General features: G+C 44.1%; 1 protein-coding gene across 2 annotated transcripts in view; it reads right to left on the reverse strand.

Annotated features, from left to right (window-relative positions):
- Positions 1–18,460, reverse strand: part of SNAP25 (synaptosome associated protein 25) — a 61,723-nt gene that overhangs the window by 29,010 nt on the left and 14,253 nt on the right. The window lies entirely within an intron of this gene.

An 18,460-nucleotide genomic window follows, 5' to 3' on the forward strand; every position in this document is an offset into this window, starting at 1 on the left:
GCTTAATGTGAAGAAGGTCAAGGTCAAGCCTCTGCCCCTCACGTCCTATGTTTCAGCTGCATTGCTTGGAGGGCTGGATGCTCAGCTAACACATTTGTAATTAAAGTAAAGACTATGAAACTTTGCGTATTTTCATTGGCTAATGACTTATCCACCATGCTATAGCTCAGACTATGAAATAATATTTACAGCTAGACTGGGAGACGTCTACATGGGAGAACCCTTCATTTTGGGGGAAGTGACAGTAGGACCTAACTGGTATTTTCAACTTCTCCACAAAGTGGGTCAGATTCTGATGTTCGTTATCCCTCTTGATACAGAGGGACACCCCTGAGCTGGTCCTAACCAGAGGTCAGGACGCAGCCCATTAATCCTCAATTTGGTAGAGTTTCTTTTTTGTTACAAATTCAAGCTAGCTCTGATTAGTGAGCATGACTTGATTAAGAAAGGCGGGCCCTCCTACCATCTGTCAGGTCTTTATAACAACAACACTGGCTTATTTCTTTGCTTGATTCAAGCATGGCACATTGCAAATTACTGCTCACTGAATGTTAGATTTGTTCATTGCAGGAAAACCTAATTGCAGGTGCAGAGGAGGTGGGGAAGTTGTGGGAGACTGCAAGTAAACAGCCATAAAGCAGATGCCAACATGCTCAATTACAGAAAGAGGACAAAAGCAGCCCCTTTCAGCAAAGCTGCTCTAAAGAAGGCAGGATCCCGGGGGCTGTTTTCTGTCCTGTCTTTGCGATAAGTGCAGCCTTTATTAAACAAGATAAGTCAGGGCAGAGCTTGGCTCTAAAATTTTAGCAATAACAACTCTGTTAAAATAGAAGTTGCTACATATTGGAGATTAAACCATCCCTCTCTTTGATGGTGCTCTCCATAAGGACATCAGGAGTATGAGCAGGTATAGCTGGGCGGCAGGGATATTTCCTGGATCACACCCTGTTTGCTTAGAAAGATGTAAGGAAAGCAGATAGCTCCTTGCATTTCCTCTGCAGCTTCAGCAACAGATCTGCTGTTTTTCTTATCTGAGAGGGAATATGTGACCTTCATGCCTTCACATTAGCTGTGCCCTCACTCATGATTGCTTTTCCTCTTTGAAGCTACAGCAGGAAGAAATCCATCTTGAGGAGTCAGCCCTGCAGCTATTGGCACGATATTCTACTTTCATCACTGCGCACATCGCCACATCCTTGTCAGAGGGAGGCTGGCATTTTGTGATGGGTCACACCATGTGTAGGAGCCTAAATGTCTGTTGCAGAAGGAGGCCACCTGGTCCTGCCAGCTGCATGGTCACAGCAGTGTGAAGGACCAAGCTTAGGCAACTCATCTGCAAGCCCAGCTGTGCAAGGGCAGAGCTTAATTTCATGGCTAATACTCAGGCTGGTATCGGACACTTCAAGGATGCTCACAAAGAGCAGGAAATGAGCTTTACAAAAGCATGGTGCACTTGGATATTTAGGAAGAAAAGATAAACCGGGAACTGGTCTCTCCTGAAGGGCATGTGAAGGTGTGGGGATACTCTCAAGGCCACCCCAACCTTCCCACTCCGCAGCTGTGCTGGTGGTGCCCTTCACAGCACTCAGCTCCAGTGAAACACTGCTCCTGGCCAGCAAATGGAGCATGCTCAGCCAGGATAAAAAGAAGTTATTTTGGTAAAGAGCCATGCTCCAAACTCCTGTCCCACTTGGCTGGCTCTAGCACTGGTCACTGCTTCACAAATTGTGGTTTTTCCCCAGACTGAGGCATAACCCAGAGCAGAAATATTTCTGGTATAGCCTCTCTACCAGAATACCAAGACTGAGTCTGTGGATCTAGTTTTTGAGCATCTGGTTAAAATATTCTCCTTTGCCTGGACCCCTGGCTACACTTGTGCTGGCAGAGGAGTAGCACTGAGCTGGAGCCTAAATCAGGACAATTTGTTTAGGACTTTGGGACTGATCTAACTGGTAAATACGTATAGATGTTGATGGGCAGGAAAGTGGTTCTGCTCTGTGTCTCTTGGTATCATCTCACTAGCTGTAAAGTGGGAGGTGATGCATCAGTGAGAGGGTGGGATGCTAGGAGGGAATTTGGTTCATTTTCTAAGCATATCCAGTGTGAGCTGAATAATTACAGACCTGTAAGTGAGTGGAGGTGACATGAGGGCTTCTACTGACAACAGCAATTTATTTATTGACTGTTGGTCAGTCTCTGCAGATAAAAAAAAATCACAGCAAATTCCATTCTCTGGTAGATTCTAGCCTGACTTTTGATGTTTTCCTTACAATTTTTTTCTTTTTTTTTTGATCATGAGCCCGTGGTGGTGCTGGGTGGTGCAAAATTAAAAGGAAACAAATGGGGAGAGACTTTTACAGAAGCACAGAATGGTTTGGGTTGGAAAGGTCCTTAAAGATCATTTCATACTGGCCCCCTGCCATGGACAGGGACACCTTTCACTAGACCAGGTTGCTCAGAGCTCCATCCAACCAGGCCTTGAACACTTCCAGGGATGGGGCATCCACAACTTCCCTGGACAACCTGTTCCAGTGACTCACCATCCTCAGAGTCAAGAATTTCTTTCTAACATTTAATCTAAACCTACTACCTGTCAGTTTGAAGCCACTGTCCCTTGTCCTGTCACTCCATGCTCTTGTGGGGTTGTTTTAGGTACCCTTCTTGGTTTGTTAGAGCCATCAGTTGGCATCTTAGTGACAGACGTGTCTTATTTTGCATCAAGCTAAAAAAAGTGTCAGAGCTTGTAAGCAGAGAGATGTTGCGCAGCAAGTGATCAAACTTGACAGGCTTATTGAGATTGTTTGGTGTTTGTAAAGCACTTAGCACAGATTGAGAAATAGCAAAAAGCATTCTTCCAGACAAGTCATTTTACATCAAGTTTTAGTCATAAACAGAAGTGCCCCGCAGCTGTGCTGATTCAACTTTATTTAATAGAGAACCGTGCCCAAGAATCAATAAGGTTACTGATTTGCACACAGTGTGATAAACTACATATATTTTGTATATATGTATACATATATACAAAATATATGTAGTTTATCACACTGTGTGCAAATCAGTAAAGGAATGAGTTTAAATTTTTTTTCAGATTTTGCAATTTGTAATGTGGAATAGGACAGATTAGAGATAGGAGTTTCCTTGAAAACTCCTGTTTAGGCTGAAATGCCATTCCAGTGTCATGAATTTCCAACAACAAACCCTGTTATCAATAAAAATCCTGGTGAAAGAAGAATTATGTTTTAAAGGGAATTATTGCTCTGAGGTACAAAGTAACAGCTCTCCATCTATAGTGTTTCTTAGGCACACCTATAAAAAGCTGTTATTTAAAACTCCTGATGTTTTAAAACATTGAAAATTGACAATTGCAGGAATGGTCAAGGAAAGTTAAGCCATGATGAATTTGCTCTTACTGATACTAGACAGACTTTCAAAAGCATAAGTTCTGGCTCAGGCCCACTGAAACCTGCACTTCTTTAAGTAGAACAGAAACAGGCCTAAGATAATATCAAGAACTTAGGGTAATAAATTCCTTGCAGAATTTATTTTTGTTACTAGTTGATATTTTCCATTCTGTTCTCATTGAAGTTAATTTGAACCAAGTGTCAAAATCCTACAATTATCTTAGGAATCTCTAATATAACTGGAATAAACCCCCCAAAGTGTACTCAGTACTTTTAACTTAAACTACATTTTATTTTATCTACAGTCCCTGCAGAGATGACTAATCAGAAAACCAAAGTAAGGATGTAATATGTTAAGCTCTTTCAATCTAAAAATTTGATTTAAAAAAAAAAAAAAGGTTGCTACAGAAGTTACAGACCCTACATTCACTCAATTTGTGTTTGTACTTTTGGTAATGCTTATACAAATTCAGCCTCAAAATTTAACGTGGACCTTGGTTTTTCCATTTCGGAAAAGGAAGTCCTCTGGGTTCACACACAAACATCCCCGGTGCTCTTTGAAAAGGAGAAAAAAGCCCAAACCCTGCTACAAAATACGGTGTACAGCATGTTCCAGGCTGCACTCTGTGTCTCCTACACAATGCAAGCAACTGCAGGCACTTGGGTCATTTACATCCAACTCCCTGCAGACAGTCTCGTCCCTTACGCCAGGGCTCATACACAAGCACCACAGACAATGTTAGAGAGAAATATAGACTACCTAATGGAAAGGCACTGCCTATTATGCTTTGAATTCTGCGTCTGCTATCTCAGTAGTGCCAAGATGCAGTAAAGGATCCCTCAGCAAGAACGTTATATAATCTGTATGGAGTAATACTGAAGGCTCAGAGAGACCTACGTCTGTCCCCAGAGGAAGAGAGATACAGCGACTGACCTTTGAAAGCAAATATTTGCTTCACAGTGATATAAACATTTCAATGCAATAAATGCAGGAAAATGAAAATGCTGTAATTTACTGGGGTGAAGGCAACACAGCAATAAAATGTTCTTTTTTTAAGCACTCTCTCTGTTATTAAAGGACACATCTACTCTTCCCATAGATATTTGTAGCCAGAAGATGACTGCATTGGCGTATTTTACTAAAAACGTCAGAATTGGGCAATCCCACTCCTTGCGCCTCTTTCTTGTAGGACTGAAAGCATTACCACAGTGTTGCAGTGTTTATAGAACCACAGAAAACCCGAGGAGAGACTTTGAATCAAGTGTCTCAGGATGGATGTAGGGCCATTTAAGGGTGGAATTTGGGTTGCTGCTACTGTCTGGCTGTTGGTAGAAGAAGAAACACTGTCAAAGGGGGAGACAAAGGGGGTCATCCTTGCTCCCCAGTGTTTCCCCTCATTTGGCTTCCCAAGTGCCATGCAAAGGGTGTTCAGCCTCTGTGGTGTCAGGCACAAGACAGCGTTGGGGATACTTAGGATCCTTCTGTCACAGGACACATCCTTTATCCTGCTGGCCCTCCTCGACAACTGGCACTGCCCAGGGAGCTCTCTACAGCTCCCCTGGCCAGCGCATTGGCCATGTCATCCACCATCTTCACAGGCCTTCCCTAAAGGGCTGCTGGCAGCTGGCTTATAGGAAATGCTCTGGCATTAACCCCAAAGCCCAGGAACGGCCTGATAACACCAGCAGGGAATGACAGGACATGAAAAGTGTGAACCTCCTGCAAAGGCATGCTTAGGAACCATTCCCTGTGTGTGTTACCTACACCAGCAGCTCCCCCTGAAGCTGTGCTGAGGATGGAGTGTTGGAAGGCAGATCCCCACAGAAAGCCAGGAAAGTCACGTGTGTGCTGCCCACAGCCGGTGTGACAGGCAACAGCTGGTGAGAAACTGAGGGGAGTTGGGAATGGAGTTTTTATAGGTTGTGGGCTCTCAACAACAGCCCTCACAAGCTCCAGCTTCTCTGACTTCTGTCATCTCCATCTTCTTTGACACAGAGCTTACCAAAATTAATACTGTCTGTAACTAAACATGCCCTGCTTTTGCTCTTACTTTATTTTAACTGATCTGAAAGCACTTGGAGAGGAAATGAGATAATTTTGTAATGAAAAATCCTATTTAAACATTTGACACTGTGGCATAAAATGTAAGAATGAAAAGTTAGTCGGAATTTTAATTTAGATTTAAATTTTAAATAGATTTGAAAGAAAGTCTTGTAGGAAGTCTGTTGTTCAATTCTCCAGCACCTATTGCATGGGTCCAATTTGTTTGCAAGATTTTTAGCAAAGTTCTCATTTCCAAAGAAACAACTTTTAAACATTTGTGGTAGAGATTAAACCAAAAAGCTGGAGCACTGTTTCTGTAGGGTCTGTCAGCCTTTACCCAAGGCACAGACACCTCATCTTTCTCCTGCTGCAGTCTCACAGCATTTTGCTGCAAGCCTTTGGGCCCACTTCCACAGCCCAGGCTGACAGAGTATAGGGATAGTAACAAATTTCACTCCAAATTCTTGCTTGATATTCAGCAAAGAGTAATGCTTACCAATGAGGGCTTGTCAGACAGTGACTTAGGACAAGACAGGCACTGAGATGTTGCAAATATGAATTCAGGAGAGACAGGTAATTCCTAGTTTGTTCCTGTCTTCCTGCATCACCTTCGGCAATCATTTTACTCTCGGGGCTTGCTTGCCTTGCCTTGCCTGCAGGCAGATCCCTGGAGCTGTGTGAGTTGCAGCAGGTGTTGGGTTTCCTGCTGCTGGCTCCATCCATCAGCACCGTGCAGGCGTCCTGGATACCCTCTGATGGGACTGCTTCTCCAAGTCTAACAACTGAATCTGCCTCCCATCCCCACAACACAGATAAAACCCTTCTCTTCCTTCCTATCTTGCCCTTGTTTTGTCCTACTTGAATTGCAGGTGTTCCAGGGCATGGACCAGCGCCTTGCCTGGGCTCCAGGGCACCTGGGACTTTGGGATAAACGCTGGTGATTGTGCAGCCACAGTGGCACCCCTGCCAGCCCCCCCAGTCCGAGGCAGGTGGGTGCTGTCCTGTCAGCTGGCAGACAACACAGCTGCTCCACCAGGCTCCTCCAACACCCACCTGCTGCTCCACCAGCTCCCAGCCTCAAAAACACAACACCGTGCGAGAGACAGCCATTTTGTAACAATGTCACCTCCGAGCAATAGAAACTTGACTTTCTATCCATTTTACTTCACCGCTAAAAGAAAACAAACTCTCGATGTGTTATCTCCTTGCAGTCATTTTTGCACCTATATACCCACACATTTTTCCTTTCTTTTTTTTTTTTTTTCCTTTCCCACAGAAACAGCAAAACATCCAAGGCAAAAATGGTTCTTCTGTTAATCTGGCAGAGCAACCAGGCAGAGAGGGGCAGGGTGAAGAAAGAAACCTTCTTAGGGGGAGTGGGCACCACATCTACTGGCAGCACCTGAGCAGGGACCTGAACAGAACAGGCTGCTGTGAATCAAATTCCCTGTTATTGCAGCTCCCTGTCTCATGTAGCATCATTTATAATTTAACAAGCTATGTCCTATGAATCACTAAGCTTATTGTGTTCCCACCAATTCTAAGTCCACATCCTCACTTCTCCAGTACCTGGAAAACATTTTACTTCTAGAACAAATTGATGCCCAGCTAGGAAACAGCAGCTTGTTCCTGTGCTGATGTTGTCCTGTGGTTTAAATATTTTCTCTTCTTCCCTGCTCTCTCCTTCTCTCTCTCTGAGGTACAGAAACAGGACTTGTAACATTTCCCAGAATTTCTTATGATGTGAAAGATAAGATCTGTTAGTCCTTTCCTGGTAAGGCAGACTGTTTGTCATCCTACCAGCTCTTGGTTTTGCCAGTTCCATTTGAATTAGTCTTCTCTGGGAAAGGGTGGCTGACATTTCACAGGGTATTTTAAATGAGGGTATGGGCTTTGCTGAAAGGGCTTAGTGCTTCCCTGTCTTTTCAGGAGATGCCTGCTCCAAAATATCCTACAACCTCACTTGCCATTGGCATAGCTGGATCTTGATGGCTCAGAACAAGAAATCCAGGTATTAGAAGAGAGGATTAAAGAAAACATCTTGACTTGTGAAAAGCTGTTTGCATTCTGAGGCCAGAATCTTGGAGAAAAAACTAAGGGCAGCTGCCTAGCTGTAGGATGAGATTTCTGACTGTGTCAGGATTTCCAGTAGAATTCAAACCCTAAATCCATTCAGGTCTTCAGAATATTCACTGGCCATCACTGCAGCAACAATGAGCAGTCAGCCTCTCTTCCATTTGATTCCAACCTGGCTTTCTTTATACTGCTCCTAAGCCACTAAATCTGATTAATGGCCAATTTTAGAAGCTAGTGGTGAAAGTCACGCCCCGTTTCAAGTTGGGGGAAGTGTCATCACTGTCATTAGTGGGGTCAGAATTGCAGGTGGAGCTACGAGCCAGTGACAGTGGTTCTGGGAGAGGCCAGCAGTGTGGGGGGGCAGCTGTGAGTGTGCAAACACCAAACATAAGTGCTTGCCATCTTAAATGCTTTTCTGCCATATTTTTCTGGGGCTCTAACTTGCTCCCTTCTGCTTCTCTGAGATGGAATAGAAATATAAAATGGAAGTATTGCAAAATATTTATTGAGAGATTCAAGGCACAGCAAGGGATAAGAAAGCTGCTATTTTCCTGGGGCGTTCCCACCAGGCTCCATGAGGCCTGCTGCATTTGCTGTTCCTAGGTTTGTAGAAAGAAACTGCTCCCTCTGCACAGTCTTCTCAAGAGAGCCAGAGCTCCTGGTCCAGCCTCCACTCCATATACACATCCAAACCTCTTCCAGATCTCCTGGCTTATGTTAACCGTCACGCTCAGCATTCCAGACCATAATGAGCTGTGGGTGAAGAGCCTCCTTCTGTGCCTCCAAACCAAGAGGAGCAGCCCCAGTGGCAACAGAGAAAGGGAGCTGAGCTTCTGCAAGAGAGCATTAAGTAGCAGTTGTTCGCAAGACCTTGCTCCACATTGCCTCAACCTTTCCTACGTCTCTCTGCCTCTGCAAAGTCAGCGCAAAACGTCAGAAGAGTTCCACGCTCTTGTATTACACACAGATCAAATCAATGGCAGCTAATGCAAACCAGCAGAGCTCATCCTCAAATTTCTCATCATGATCCAAGAAGGCAGCCTGACAACTGAAGAAAGACATTTTTAGGCTACATGCACGATGAAAAGAAAACCCACAAATTGAAGAAGGATTTTTTTTAGGCTAAATGGATGATAGAAAGGAAACTTGCAAACTGGAGAAAGAATTTTTTTAGGCTAAATGGATGATGAAAAAGAAACCCACAAACTGCAAAAAGGTATTTTTAGGCTAAATGGATGATAGAAAGGAAACCCACGAGTATTACAGTAAGAAAAGGGAGCACACTTGCATTGGCCTGTCACAAAGCAGAGCTAATTTCTGCCACAGTCTTTGTAAGTCTGCAAGTCAGGAGAAAATTTTGTGGTAACTTTATTGAATTTGAAAGAGATTTTTTTAAAAGTTAAATTGAAAATAATAATGAATAACTTCACAGCTAAAACAGATGTGAAGTTCTTCATTTGTATGTTAGAAATTGGTGCTATCCCATCTTCGCTAGTGCTGATACTCCTAGGACTGGATGAAACAAGCTGTGAGTTTAAGTAGCACATTTACAGGCTTAGTGTGGAATGGCTGCTGATTGTGACAGAAAGGGAAAATGTGGAAAAGATTGGCAGTGACACAGTTAACCTCGTCAGCTTTGATTTCAAAGTGATAGACAGGAATAAGGTGTTCCCCCGATGGTTTGTTTGTTACGGGCTGTCAGCACACTCAGCTGGCATTTCACTTCTTTCTGCATGGTTTGCAGTTTGCAAGATTTCTCTGCAGCCCAGGACTTACACCTACCCCTGCCCCTGAGCTGTGTAACACCAGTAAGAGCCTTCAACAGAAATGAAAAAAATTCAATTAATGTAGCTCTTGCGAAAAATAAACATTTTAATAGGCGAGCAAAATACACTGTGATCGTGAGGGCATCAGGAATGTAAATAGACAACATTTCCCCTCTTGACATGTATTCGTGGTAAACAAAGCTATTCATTATGTTTATAATACTCATCCTTCCATTTCTGCCTGGTGGTAAAAGCATTTCAAGCAGTGGGCTGATATATTTTTAGCAGAAATCTTCTTTAACTAAGTCGTCAGAGTCAAATCAGCAGCTGACAAAATATAAGCATTATGAAACTGGGCTGATGATGTTATTTGTAGAATTGGATTTTTTACGGAAGGATGATTTTTTTTCAGCTATGAGGGACAGCAAAAAAAGATATTTAAGAAATTATCTCATTGTCTTTGAGATTCTTGGTTACCACTGATTATTCATGTTCTGTCTACCCAGCCTTCTGCTTGTTCTATCATACCACATCTGAAGCAGGTAGCAAGAAGGAAGGGAACTTCCCAGCCCGGGCTGTTTTCCTTGTGCATGCAGCCATCTGTGGTGAGGGCACTGCCACGTCAAGATGCAGCACCATCAGAAAGTAGCAAAGGCACAAGAGGTTGCAGGCCTGAGTCAAAGCCCATCACCTCAGGGAACTGCTCTCCAAATGCGTCTCCTTCACCTCCCCACTATGGCCAGTGGGTTTTCTCTGGGGCAAAGGAGCTTTAAAAATGAACAAGCAAAACAAAAAGCAAAAGACTGACCTTTCTGAGGGTGCCCTGAGTATCCCCCAAGGATGTCTCGTGCTTTGCCATGGTCTTGGCTCAGGGCTCACTTTCTGCCACTTCCTACCCTGGCTCCTCTCTCCTCTACTTTGCGTCATGGTCTCTGCTAGGAACTTAAACTATGGATGCAGGACTTAAAGCTGAAGGAGAGTTCATGAACTTTGAAAAGCTTACTTCCTTTCAAAAAAAGAAATAGCTACAGCCATGTTATAAAAAGAAAGGACCCTATTTCGTTTGTAACTACCCTCCTGCTCTGTTTGTACACAGGTGACACACAGATAGAAGTGTGAGTACATAAAATGCAGCAGGCACAATTTAAGGACACAGCAGAGTATCTTTTTGTAAAGGAAGTTTATGTAACAAAAAGGGTTGGGTACCCAATTTTAAACCACTAAACCTTTTACAAGTTTAAATTTTGTTATTTCACGGCTCTTTTACAGAATCACTATACAGCTCATCTCCCTGAAGGGAAGCTGGATCCTTGACCAGTTCAGACCCATTCCCAAAATTCTGCAGTGCTGCAAATGCTGTTCAGAGAAGGGAGAAGATCTGGCTGCTTCCTTCACTGGGCCCAACTGGAAGATTAATTGGGAAAGTCCTTGGGTCATATCCACCATTCTCTACTGGTGGATACTTGTATCAAAACCAATAAATTGGCAACACCCCAGTAAGGTGGACACAGTGGATGCTTACAATGCACTTAGAGTTGTACAAGGCAGATATTGAAAGCATCGACATTTGGGGGCTGAGTAACAAGCTATATTAGCCACAGGAATGCGCAATAGCAGCCCACAGGTATGCAAAACTTATTCACCTGTTTTCAAAGGCCACTGCTGCTTTCTGATTCACACCTACAACTAATTCCTGGCTGCTAGTCATTTTCCAGGAATCAGCAATACAAATTCGAAGAAGGCTGATTAGAAACCTCTCTTTTTTCAGAAGTCCATTTCAGCCTTCACAGGATGATGAGAAAAACCCCAGCGCACTCCTCATGGAAGATTACCCAGACTTGCAGGCGAGGATTTAGCTCTACTAATAAAAGAGCACAACTTCTACTCTTTTTTTTTCTTTCTCCTTTCTTTTTTTATTGACCAATCAATTCAACAACAGGCTTGATAGTGCCTCAAGGGCATCGCTTTCAGCCACGTGATCAGCAGATTAACGGAGAGGCTGCAAAATCCTTTCCGCTCAAACTGTTTTAACAGAGGATCAAAATCTTTCTCTCTGCATGGGGATTTTTATTTAGCCAGTTCTTTTTATTGAGTTTGCACATGTTTGTGAAGGAATTAAGGCCTGCAAGGGCATGCAAGATGGTCTGGTTTGGCTGCTAGCCTTTTCCTTTCAGTTTGTGTTTGGGAGTAGAAATTTTTTTGGTTCCTTAAGGGAATGTTGTCCCTTCCCTGGCCCTACACTTCCATCATTAACCCTCATCAACCCACAGATGCTGGCCCCAAAAGGAAGGAATTGAAAACATTTTGAAAGAGCCTCCCTTGTCCTTGCTGCAGTTCTTGTTCTCACTAAGGGGGATGGATATGTTGAAACAGGCTGAGATACTATCTGCAGGGGAAAGATTTGGGAAATTCAGGAGCTGGGTAAGTCCTGTGGGGTCACATGAGATTTATAGAGCTCTGCTGAACAATAAAACAGGAGATTAAATTTGATCACGAAAATAAAATAAACAACAATTAACTGTTTCTTAACTCAGCAGTCCGGCTCCTGGGAAGCAGCTGTTTGCACCATAGAGGTACATAGGGGCTCCTGCTGAATTCCTTAACCTTCAGTGCCCAGATTCCTGAGCTACAAAGGTACAACTACTGCTGGTGGCAAGAGGGTGCATTCAGTGCTGTAGACATGAGGAAAACCGAATACAAAATACCCTGAAACAGAGCAGAAAACCAGGCTGCCTTATGTCCCTCTAAGACATAATGCACACTGGAGCTGCAGAGATGGAGGATCAAATGTGAAGGTCCTCACATAACATGGCCGAGAGTTTTTTGTGGCTCTAGCACAAAACCAGCCCCCTCACTCAGCTGCTGGATGATGAACCACAACAGTGAGCTGGGACAAGAACAATTCACATACTAACAACAAAACCAGCAAGAATAAACTCAGCAAAAAAAAAAAAAAAAATAGCTGACATTTGACAGCAACCACAGTCTGGTCACAAACAAGTCACAGAATTCAGCACATAGAGGATTTTCCCAGAACTGTGCCTGGATATTCCCACACTTCTGCTGTCAATATCCTACAGCTCCAGATTTCAAGCAGAGTGTGTGCACACAGCTGAGGGCAGAGGGATTTTGCCTCACTGCCTGGCAATGAAAGCTTTTATTTATCCAATTTTATTTGGATTTTAGTCCCTAAACCTTTTTCTGCCTTTGCTGGGACCCACATGAGGTGACTCTGGGTCTTTAAGACCAGAGACTTTATACAAAGCCGTGCCAAAATGAAGAAATAAATGATTACTTGCAGTGGATGAATAGTGACAGTCAATCTGATTCTTCTAAATATTTAAACAGTGCTTGGTTTGCATCAGAAAAACAGGATTTGCCTTCCAATCTCCCCACCTTCATAAGACTCTCATTTATTTAGATGCATCTGCATTCATTCACGTGAGCATCAGTCCAGAGTTTCTGGGTGTCACTGCTTTGCCAGCCCTCTGTAGGAGAGCCCAGCTTGGCCCAAGAGCCTTCAGCAGTGCTGCCCCCAGAGCATGGAGGGGACAGCTCACCCGGGCTGGGAGAGAGGCAGCACGGCTCACAGAGCTGTGACAAGGGCAGGAGTGAGGCAAGGACACGGGGCACAGCGTGTGGTGGCACCGAGCTGGCCCTGCACAGCCCGTGCACAGTGGAAATGTGTGAGCAGGAGGGACATCTTCCCCAAAGGTGTGTTCAGCAGCCCTAGGTGCCTTCTGGAGGTGTCCCACTGGGAGTTAGGGCTGGGATGCTCTGGAGCTTGTGAGTTCAGGCACCAGAAAATGCTCTGGCCCACAAGGTGTTTCTACATTCCTAAGTGGCCAAGCAGCCAGCGTTCAAGGGGAGGTGTCTCAAGTGCATACTGCACCCAAGGGCTTTGCTGCAGCTGTTCAGTAAATGTGTCTCTCCTCTGAGACCCACCAGTAGAGAGCCATCTTTTCAGGTTTGGGTAGAAGAGCTCTGGTCTTTCAGTATCAGCCAAATTCCCTTGATTTTTTCAGCTGATTTTAGTTTTGGAAAGCTTTCCCATCACTTCTACCCCTCCTGAAAATGTATGAGGGTTTTTAGAAATGGAAACATTTTGAAGACAAGAACAATACTTGCTAATGAAGTCATTTGTAAGTAAAATAAGTTCCAATCAAGAATATTGACGTGCTATACTATATATTTATAAATACTACTCCTGTAAGTAAAGACAGCAGGATAGGGCATGAACTTCATTTGAATGTAATCCAATTTAAATCTAAAGCAATCATTGTTTACTTGTGTATTTTATGTAATTTAAATTCCTGAAAAACCCATGGTTCTTTATTCTTGACCTAACAATAATGTGGGAACAATTCTCTGTCTAAAACAGAAATGGTTTTCTGTAAGCAACATTGCCCATTTCAGATATTTCAGACTGAACTGCTTTCACCATGCTGAAAATATTTTTCAATAAGTGAATAAAGGGAGGGAGATGATGCCTTCCTTCCTGAAGCCCCAGTAGCACATACAGCAGAAAATCGGTGTGGTGTAAGAGATCTTGGAGTGCAGCTGCTGCCTTCACACTTCACCCAAGGGTAGATTGGAAGCCACAGATTTAAATGAAGTTACTCCTGTAAGCTTTGAAAATTCATCTAATGAGCAGTTCTCAAGGACATAGAGTCTGGACCCATCTGGTAGACTAAAACCCCTTGTTCAAGCAAATAAAAAACCCCACCCATTGTTGAGGGAAAGGGGGAATATTTATGTCACTTACATCAGTTAATGGCTAAAGAAAGCTTTGTGACTGTACTTGAGCTCCTGTGAGCTGGGGGCTCTGTGGCTGACAGCCCAGCTGCTGTCCAGCAGCAGAGTGCATGGGGCAGACAGCACATCTGTGGCCGCAGCCCCGGGCTCGCTGCTCTCCTGCTGAAACACCAGTGCTGGACTGAAAGGGCTGCGCCTCCAGCCGACCTTCAGCTGGAGAGAACAGGGCCAAGAGATTTATTTAAGGAGCCTGTGGGGGAACATGGTCTATTTTTAAAGAAAAAGAATCCATTTTGTGGGTTTATTACACTTTGGACCTGGGTGGCTGCCAGAGAGAAGGGAGCGCTCCCCTCCTCACAGGGATGCTGTGAGCCCTGATGTTTTCTGCCCGTCCTCACTGGGTTCCTGTGCTCCAGCAGCAGTGGGATGCCTTGCCCCCAGTCCCCCATAAATCCTCCTTTCCCAGGGTGCCTCCTCCTTGCAACACCCCGGTTCCTGCAGAGCACAGGGCACTGCAGTGTCTGCGGCGAGCCCTGCTGGTACTCCCTGCCAGGCTGCCATGGGATTTGAGGCTGCTGCTGCGTGTGCAGCTGCTGCAGTGTGTGCAGCCTTGTGCAGCGTGTGCAGCCTTGTGCAGCATGTGCAGCATGTGCAGCCTTGTGCAGTGTGTGCAGCCTTGTGCAGCGTGTGCAGCTGCTGCAGCATCCGGCGTCGAGCCCCGCCGAACCAGGGGGCAGCTTCAGGACGAGGGAGAAATGCAGTTTTTGGCGAGGCTCCGTGCTCTGCCCTGCGTTTGTGCAAGCCCAGGTGAAGGGATGCACCATGACAAGATGACAGATTATCTATTTCCATCCCTTTGCCCTGGGTTCCCCATTCCAGCCCATCAGGCTGCCTTGAATCCAGGTTAAGTAATTCAGGAGAGCAGAGTCACAAAAAAGACTAATTAATTCCCCAGGTTTCATTAGACATTAAGGGTAATCACTGTCTGAAACTTCAGACAGGCCCTGGATGAACATGAACCATCATCAGTGCCCAGCAGACAGCTGCCAGCAGTCTGGGAAGCAAATTTAGCTCCCATCCGAATTTCAGGAACCCCAAAATACAGATCCTGATTTAAAACTTTGTCCTGGCATATGGAAATAACTGTAGCTGTAGCTGAAACTGACAAATTAATGGGAAATTAATTTTAGATTAATTCTGTATTTAAGGAAGAAAGCCACCAGCTTATGAGGGAGGGCTCTGAATGCCTCTTTTTCTCCACTGCTGAAAAGCAGTGAAGTACCTTGGGCTGGGGGAGCTAAACTAGTGCTGAGTTCATTGAGGGAAGGATTTAAAATCTGTCTTTTCTGAGGACTTGCCCTAAGAGCCTGGAACAGGTCACTCTCTTTAATGAACCATAAAAATCCTTCTTCTTGTCAGGCAAAGGTGAGGAAGAAAACTCCTGCACAGATTTTCTCAGGGGCATTAATCTCTCTTCTACTGAAGCAATGGAATATTCCTTATTAAACCAGGGCAAGCGAAGTTTAACTTATAAGGCGAATTTCAAAGTAGCTCATATTGACTAAGTTGTCTGATTGCAGATATTTATTTGTAATGAAAAATCAATATTTATTCATATTTAAGAATCGTTCTCTGAAAGCAGAGCTTTCCCCTGCTGGTCAATATCAAGTAGAAGAAATCTCTCTGCTACTGAAACATGGCACTTCCTCTTCTACATCCCAAAATGAGTCCACTCTGTGCAGGTTGTTTCCATAATAACCTGTGCCATCTTCTTCTGAGAGATGGAAAACAATAGACCAACCCATGAATCTTGTTACGAGTTGATGAATGTCAGGAGTGATCATCCACTGGGAAATTTCTCCCAGTAGTTTTATGTGTCTGAGCCACGTTAGTGAAACTTTTCATGACACAGGGATCCTAGTTCTTTGGCAAGCCTTGCTGCTTCAACCTCCTGTGACTTGAAAAATGAACAAGAATTTAAAAATCTACCCCAAAGCTTAATGAGGCTATTTTATTTCCAGGACATTTCAATAGGCCTTAAGCTGAGCACTAATACAAGCTCACAAATAATACAGGCTGCACAAATGCAACATTTTATGGCACAGACATGGAAAATGGAATAGAACCCACATATCTTCACCTCGTTGTGTCTCAGCGCAACAATAAAATTCATCTGCAAGCTCATTCCTAGAATTAATAAACACGTTGAACTGCAGCGCTGGGAGCGTTAGGTCAGGAGCAAATTAATGTCATGGAGGCAGTGAAGCCTGACTAGGTGAGGCAAGTGCCATGTTTGGGCTGCTGAGAAGGCTCCTTCCTTCCTCCCTTCCACTGCTGATTAACTCCTGCCCGTGCTTAGCAGAGCAGCAATGTGCCTGTCTGGCTCCTGAGATTGTCAGCAGAGCCCTTAGGGGCCCCTGCCCCAAAAGTTACCAAACTCAAAAAACCCAAACCCAGGGTGTGTGCTTATCCCCATTTAAGCAGAGAAATGATGAGTTGTTAGGTGCTCTCCCTCCCCTTGCCTTCCCAGCACTGGGACTTGCCTGCTCCTCAGGACACGGAGGCCATAACCACTGAGGAGCATGGGGAGCCCCACACTGAAGGTATGTGGGCAGAGCACCACAGGTTCATGGCACCAGCAACTGCTCACAGAGAGCCAGGAATGAGAGTGGACACCTGCCCTCTGCCCCTCAGAGGTCATCCACCCCCAGGGTCAGGGCAGCCCCTAAACATGACCAAATCAAGTTACACAGAAGGCAGTCACAGAATGTGACCTTCCATGTGTCCCCAAAGTCACGTCCCAGCAAGTGCCTTGGCCATCTTCCCAGGATCACAGGTAGCCTCAGGCCCCTGGTGGCTCCATCCAAGGCCACTAGGGAACAGCAGCTCCTATCAGCATGTTTTCCTTTAGGACTCTCCAAGGCCCACAGGCAGAAGAGGCACAGAGTGTGGGCAAAGCCAGGGAAAGGAGAATTGTGCTCAGCTTTTCCAGCTGTTCTGGAGGGCAATTTTGTAGAGCCTGAGACTTGAGAAGGTGCCAGAGGGTGCCACAAGGGATCCATCACAAGTGTATGCCATGGTAAAAACACAGAATTCGGTAGGACAACAGTGCTAAAATATTATTTCTCCAGCCATTTGTTGATTTAAAAGAGATTCTTCTTTCTGACCCATGGCACAGCACCTGCTATTCCAAACAATATAAGTTTCAAGGCCATGTATTTTGCTCAATGCCATTTCCAGAAGAGACAGGAACCTGCATCACCCACTGCCAGCCACAGCTTCCATATTATCCCAGACATCTGATGCAACATCTCCAGAAATGGCTGGGCCATGAGAAGCCCAATCTGCTCTTCATCTGCTTCATCTTATCCAATTTCCCATTTCCATTACATTTCTGTCACCAAAGTTATGAGGCTGGGAAGGCTTTTTTACCATCTTCAAAGCACAAACAAAAAAACTTAGTCCCCTTCTCTCCCCAGTTCCGACTGTATGTCAGTATTTCTTGGCTCTGAAGTCTATAATCAGTGGAAGTGTGTTAGGGGGTTTGGGACTAAACAATAGAACAAATGTCATTCATCAGCAGAGACTCTTTGGCAGGAGTTGAACGAGGCTCGTGCCAGACAGAGACTGACACAAGTAAGCAAAGAAACAGTAAAAAGTTTCCCATTTCATTGGAAATGTGAAATATGCTGATTTTATAAACTAATCAAACAGCTATCAAAATGCTTACTAAGAAGATTAAAACTCTTCATTTCTTACGTAAATGGAAGCTTTGCAGAAAATGAAAAAAAGAAGTACGTATTTATTTCTAAAAATTACTGTCATCTTTTTCAAAGCTTGGACAGAAATGATTCCTTTTCTTTCCTCCAGCAAATCAAAGTTCTGTTTTCACTGCCTGGGGATCTGACTACCTTGTCACACATTCTGCACACACACTTAGTCAGCCATCTACTAAATCAGAGGCAATAGGTTGTGTTACTTCTGGAGGGAAGGACTGTTCTCTCAGGGGTTGGAATAGGTACAAAATGCAAAACATTTCTAATCTAAAATACTAAATTTCCCCCCATATTTTGCATTTTGAAAAATGTCACATTTTACCATATAATTGAAATGTCCTCATGTGAGAAATACTAATTAGTTTAAGCAGTAATGAAAGCATTTATCCAGAGTGAGGTGCTAGAATTCTGAAACAAATTCATTTCAACAGCATTGATTAAACAGTATTTCCATATTCTTTGCTGGCCTGATTTATTAAACAAACAATCTCTCAGTGACCCCTATGTCACAACTAGACCAGGATATCATTCAACAGGACACTGCAACACAGTAGGTGAATAAACTTTACTGGTATGTTAGTGAAAAACCTAATTAATAACAAACAGTAGTATTTGTGTTTACCAGAATAAATATTTACATGT

The sequence above is a fragment of the Zonotrichia albicollis genome, chromosome 3 (genome assembly GCF_047830755.1).
Source record: "Zonotrichia albicollis isolate bZonAlb1 chromosome 3, bZonAlb1.hap1, whole genome shotgun sequence".
In the NCBI taxonomy this organism is placed as follows: domain Eukaryota; kingdom Metazoa; phylum Chordata; class Aves; order Passeriformes; family Passerellidae; genus Zonotrichia; species Zonotrichia albicollis.